Source organism: Molossus molossus, unplaced genomic scaffold (genome assembly GCF_014108415.1).
Source record: "Molossus molossus isolate mMolMol1 unplaced genomic scaffold, mMolMol1.p scaffold_m16_p_10, whole genome shotgun sequence".
NCBI classification, from domain to species: domain Eukaryota; kingdom Metazoa; phylum Chordata; class Mammalia; order Chiroptera; family Molossidae; genus Molossus; species Molossus molossus.
The window spans coordinates 104628777-104635178 of record NW_023425345.1 but is presented as its reverse complement, the minus strand read 5'-3'; the positions used below and the strand labels follow the sequence as shown (position 1 = coordinate 104635178).

General features: G+C 40.9%; 1 non-coding gene across 1 annotated transcript; it reads right to left on the bottom strand.

Moving 5' to 3' along the window:
• Nucleotides 1–256: 256 nt before the first annotated feature.
• Nucleotides 257–360, bottom strand: LOC118624800. The gene has a single exon (XR_004958469.1). It is a non-coding gene; the product is annotated as a U6 spliceosomal RNA (small nuclear RNA).
• Nucleotides 361–6402: the final 6042 nt, after the last annotated feature.

Sequence of the window (6402 nt, the reverse complement as noted above, 5' to 3'; positions counted from 1 at the left end):
TACTACTTAAATATTTAATCTGTTGTCTGATTTTTTTCTTGTTTGGAATTTACCCAACACTTATCGTATAGAAGAAGAGTCATTGTGGTAACGCGTTGGAATTCCAAAGCATGTACATACAGAGTAACTTAGCTGTTTAATTATGTACATTTTAAAAGAACAACGAAATTTAAAGTCATCAGAAAAAACAGCTGCTGCCTCTGGAGACAAAAGTCTGCTTATGTGACCTTGGCCCTGGGTTTCTTTCTTTTTTCTTTTAAATATGGAACGCTTCACGAATTCGCGTGTCATCCTTGCGCAGGGGCAGTGCTCCTCTCTGTATCGTTCCAATGTTAGTATATGTGCTGCTGAAGCGAGCACCGCCCTGGGTTTCTTTGTCAGTAGGTGGGATCTGTCTTTCTGTTTACCAGAGAACAGGGAATGAGTTAAAGACATAAGGGGTCATTGCGGTTGTAGGGGCTTCTGTCCAACCCCCTGTCCTGTAGAGATACTGCTGTGGTCTGGTGCTCCAAGCTTTGAGATGGGGGCGCTCATCTTTGCTCCTGCAAAATGCTCGTTGCTGTTTTTGTTACAACAACACTAATCAGGCTCAAGATAATCTGCCAAAAGGAAAGTAATTAAGGCACCAGAAATATTTGCAAATCCTTCTAGTTGTATTCACCTCATCGTCCTCTCCTGTGGGGAATCCCCAGCCTTCAGAAGTTCTGTTTGCGCACACTGAGGTGTCCAAGGTAACTCAGGTAAACTGAAAAAGTCCTTTGGCCCAGGCCAACATCAGAGTCATTCTACCTGGAGCAACTTTCACCTGAAGCTGAACGATTCTCAGGAACGTGGATCTCAGGCAGGCTTCTTGCAGGAACACAGAGAGCTCTGATCCCTTCAGTGAGATAACTTCACACAGCTGTAACTGCTGTGCTTGCCATCACCACGGTCACAGCGTGTTAGTGTCATCTTTCAATCACTCGTATTTCATATTTACTTTGAATATATTTTCATTGATTTTAGAGAGAGAGGAAGGGAGAGGGAGAGAGAAACATCCATGAGAGGGCAACAGATCGGCTGCCTCCTGCACGCCCCCTACTGGGGATTGAGCCACAACCCTGATATGTGCCTGACCAGGAATGGAACCAGGGACCTCTTGGTGCACTGGATGACGCTCAACCAGTGAGCCACACTGGCCAGGGCAAATGTTATGTATCCATGCATGGATATATCCAGAAGCATATAAGCCATTTATGCTATCTTTAAGTGCGATGTGTTTTATTTATCCCTTTGAGCACCTTTAAAAATGTGTATTTTGTCCTGGCCGGTTTGGCTCAGCAGTTAGAGTGTTGGCCCAAGGACCAGAGAGACCTGGGTTTGGTTACCGCTAAGGGCACGTACCTCGGTTGCCGTTTGTCCCCGGCCCTGCTTGGGGTTGTGTGGGTGGCAGCCAGTCAATGTGTGTCTCTCATATCAGTGTTTCTCTCTCTCCCTCCCTCCCTACCTCTCTCCCTCCCACTCTACCTGAAGATGAATGCAAAAATGTCCTTGGGTGAGGGTAGAAAAAAAAAATGTGTATTTCTCTGGACTGCAGGTCGACACTCTAACCGCTGAGCCAAACAGGCCAGGGCAAAAATGTGTACTTCTTACAAGGAGTCCTCCAATACTAATTTTAACTGTTCCATAATTGATTGACTAGGATCACCTTGCCTAATTTGCTTTTTTTTTTTTTTATCCTCACCCGAGGACATTCTTCCATTTTTTTGTTCAAGTAGAGTGGGAGGGAGAGAGAGGAACAGAGAGAGAGAGAAACATCGACATGAAAGGGACACATCGAGTGGCTGCCACCCACACGACCCAACCAGGGCCGGGGACAAACTGCAACCGAGGTACGTGCCCTTAGCGGGAACCGAACCCAGGTCTCTCAGGACCGCAGGCCAATGCTCTAACCGCTGAGCCACACGGGCCAGGGCCCGATTCGCTCTTCATTTCTGTATTAGTAAACCTTGTAATTTTTATTGTTACAATTATTTTTTCACATTGATCCCCCTGCCTTGCCATGGCTGTTACTCATAGACGATCACACACCAGATCGATCATTCATTCATTCATTCTATAAACACTTGGAGTATCTAGTACATGCCAGGTACTGGACTAGAACTTGCTCATAAATATTAACTTCTCCTATGATTATAGAGTTCTCTGTTTTCCCTTCAATTCAGTCAGTATTTGTTTTTTATTTCTAAGAGCTTTGATGTTTGTGCATATATAATTATATCTTCTTGGTGAATTGACATTTTTATTATGATATAATATCTTTCCGTATTCCTTGTAATGTTTTTTACTTAAAGTTTATTTTTTCTGATTTTAGTATAGTCACCCCTGCTCTCTTTTGGTAACTGTTTGGATAGAATATCTTTTTCCGACATTTTACTTTGAACCTATTTGTGTCCTTAAATACTTATATCTAAAATAAATCTCTTGTGGATAGCATATATTTGGATTCTGTTGTTGTTTTTTAATCCCTTATGCCAATCTATGTCTTTAGAATGAGAAGTTTAATCCATTTACATTTAAAGTAGTTACAACAGGAAAGGACTTACTATTGCCATTTTGTCATTTGATTTTTGTACGTCTTACAGTTTTTTTGTTCCTCATTTTCTTTCTTGCTGCCTTTCTGTTTAGTTGATTTTTTTGTAGTGACATGTTTTGATTTTCTTCTCATTTCATTCCTGCCCCTGGCCACTGAGTATATTTTATAGATATCTTCATTGGGGTTATCATGGGGATTACACAAAATATGCTAAAGTTATAACAATCCATTTGAAATTGATAACAACTTCACTTGTGCACAAAACCTCTACTTGTTTTATAAATGTTTTCTTTCGCTTCCCATTTAGAAAGTGACATTATTTTTTTAGGGAAAGGAACAAATCTATATTAAAGACTTTAAAAAAATAAATTTATCTTTATTGTTGAAAGTATTACAGATATCCCTCCTATACTTTTGTCTTTTATATCCTGTAAAAGAATGAATAGTGAAATTACAAAGCAAAATTACAATGGTTCAAGTTTTTATATTTGTCCACATACTGACCTTCACCAGAGGACTTATGGATTTACATGGTTTCAAGTTACTGTTTGAGCATCTTTGTTTCAACTTCAAGGATTTCCTTTAGCATTTCTTGTGGGGCGGGTGTAGTATTATCTGCCTCAGCTTTCATTCATCTGGGGATTTCTTAATTTGGCTCTCATTTTTGAAGAGCAGTTTTGCTCGATATGGTACTTTCAGTACTTTAAACATATCATCCCATCGCCTTCTAGCCAGCAAGACTTCTGCTGAAACATCCACTGATAATCTTATTGAAGATTCCTTGTACATGACAAGTCACTTTTCTCTTGGTGCTTTCGAGATTTTCTCTTTGTCTTTGACTCTCTGCTGTTTGATTATCATGTATTTCAGGATGGGTCGCTGTGGGTTTATCTACTTTCTCAAATGAATTATCTGCACATTTCTCCCTCCCTTCTCCTCTTAGAACTCCTATAATGCATATAACGATCAGTTTTATGGTATCTCATCAGTCCCGTAGGCTCTTTTCCTTTTCTTTATTTTCTTTTCTTTTTAAAACAGTAAGTTCAAATTACTTATCTTCAAGTTTTCTGATTCTTTTTTCTGCCTGTGTGACCCACTGTTGAATTCTCTTAGTGAAATTTTCAGTGCAATCATTGTTTTATTCAGCTCCATAATTTTTTGCTTTGTCCTTTTTTATAATTTTGATCTCTTTGTTGATAGTCTCACTTTGTTCATACTTTTTTTCCCCTGAATTTGTCTTGCTGTCTGCCTGTGTTGTTCTTAATTTCATTGAGCGTACTTAAGAACATCGTTTAATGTCGTTGTTAAGTAAATTCAAGGTCTGTGTTTCTTTAGGGCTGGTTTCTGGAGATTTATTTTGTTCCTTTGAATGGGCCATATTTATCTTTTTCTTTGTATGCCTTGTGATATTTTGTTGAAAATTGGGCATTTGAAGAAACCATTTCCTCAGCCTGTCTTTGTAGACTGGCTCTGCACAGAGGACGCTCTTCACTAATCAGCCTGGCATGAAGGCTCAAGTTCTCTCAGACTTTTTCTGGGGACATGTCTTTCCTGAACCTGTGCATATGCTTTTTATTCTCTGCAGTTCCCCTGTATACACAGCTGCTTTTCAATCTCTTCACTTTCCTGAGAGTCTTATCCCTGCTGCTTTTCAAGACCTTGGATGATCTTTGCATCCCTCTGCCTGTAACCTGTTGCCCCCAGATGCCTCAGGTCTGCAGCTCTCTGGTGCTCCCACAGGTTGCTGCTCCCACTCCTGCTTTCAGCAGCCTCCAGCCTGATCTCCAGAACGTGCCCCTTTCCTACCAGCGCTCCGAGTCCGGCCAGAGAGAAGCCAGTCTCTCAGACGATCCAGAATGTACAAGCAAATTCCGCTCTTCTGTCCTCGGGGAGGGGCGAGGACTTGGGGGGCATCCTCCTGACCACGTTGTGCTGTGCTGGGGTGATGGGTGGGGAGAGGGTAAGGACAAGCACTAATGCCATGAAATGTACTGTTGTTTTGAGATAGCTTTTCTTTTTAGGCATTCATTTAGTTGCCACAGCTTCTTAGTTGGTTTCTAGAGTTCCCACAAGCTACTTTGGTCCATATGTTGTTGTTCACTTCATCTTTCTGTGGGAGAACTTGCCCTTGATCATTAATAATTAAAAATCCAGGGAGAGCCACACACACAACGAAAATGACATAAACAGTCTTGTGTTTTAGAAAAACATAACTCTTCAGGTTACACATTGTTGTACAAGAGATAATACACTTCAGAGCCAGAGAAGCCGTTAGAAAGCTGTGTTTTGGACCACGTGAGAAACGGTAAGAACCTGAACTAAGACAAAGGTGTACCTTCAAGAGGTACATTGCTGAGACCCAGCAGCATGGGTCTGTTGGAGGCGGGGGTGGGCTGTGAAGACGGAGCACGTGGAACCGGGAAGTAGACAGCTGTGTGCTTCGGGGCAACTTTCACAACTGTTCCGAACTTCTTATCTGTAAAACAGGACACTTGTGAAAATTGAAAGAGGTTAACACGTGTAAGTACCTAGTATATAGTAGGCAACTAATAAGTTAGTTTCTTTTTTCTCATCCCCCCACTAGATTATGCAACTTTATGAATGGCAATACTAACGGAAATATTAACGAGGAAAATGGAAGCCAGTCTTTTCTTTCTTTCTTTTTCTGTGTGTCAATCCTCACTTGAGGATATTTTTTCCATTGATTTTTAGAGAGAGTGGAAGGGGAGAGAGAGAGAAACACATCGATTGGTTGCCTCCCAACTGTGACTGGGGCTGGGAATCAAACCTGACAGCCAGGTATGTGCCCTTGACCGAAATTGAACTCAAGACTTTTTGGTGCACCTGAGGGCTGACGCTCTAACCACTGAACCACACTGGCCAGGGCAAACACTAATCTTCTAAATCTCTGGGTTTGCTGGGTTTTTTTGTCTTTAATTCTTACTCTTCAGGTTCTATACTGTGTAAGAAACTGTTTGCATTTATGTTTATCTACCTCAAACAAGCTGTCCTAGGTTCCTAAAATTGTCATCTGATTCTTAGAATATTCCCCTAAAATTAGTCAGGAGGCAAGGTTACTTTTGGCGTGCTGCCTGATTCCAGGTTATCTGTGACTTTGGAGGAAAAGAATAAAAATAATTTCTGTCTCCTGGCATTTGAACCAGTGCTGTGGTATCAACTCTGAGGCTCTTCAACGCTGTGAGAACCTTCTCCACATGGCTCTGATTTGACAGATTTACAGCTGTGTGCAGTCATGGTGACAGTTCACATGTTATGTTTAGAGACTAGGAAAGGAAAATAGAAAAAGGAATTTCAACCAGCCACCCCCACCCCAGGCACTGATGTTTTTAAAAATTTGTTTCCATAGGCCAAGATCCAAATTGCTGTCCATAATAATACTGCACATCGGTTTTCATGCAACTGCAATTCCACACGGACTGTTGAGCAAGCTTAACAAGGCATAATGTAGTACCTCGTAAAGGATGACAAAGAACAATTTTAAAACCTATTCTTGGGAGATTTTATAATACTCAGGATAATGTGCTTAACCCTTGATAAATACCACTACAGTTATTATCTATTTGTTAAACTTTAAAAGGTAGTAATTATGTATCTAGATATTCCATTTTGATAGGAGAAAAATCTATAGGCTTGTAAATTACGAGAGCTGAGAAGCTGGGATGATCCGGGCTTCTCTGGGGAATGAGGTGAGCATTACATCAGTTCCAGTACTTTCCTTTCAGTTACACCCCAAATTCCAACACCACTGAGAAATGGACTTTTCTGGCATCCTGAGTTTCATTAATCATATTATGTTTAAATTATTT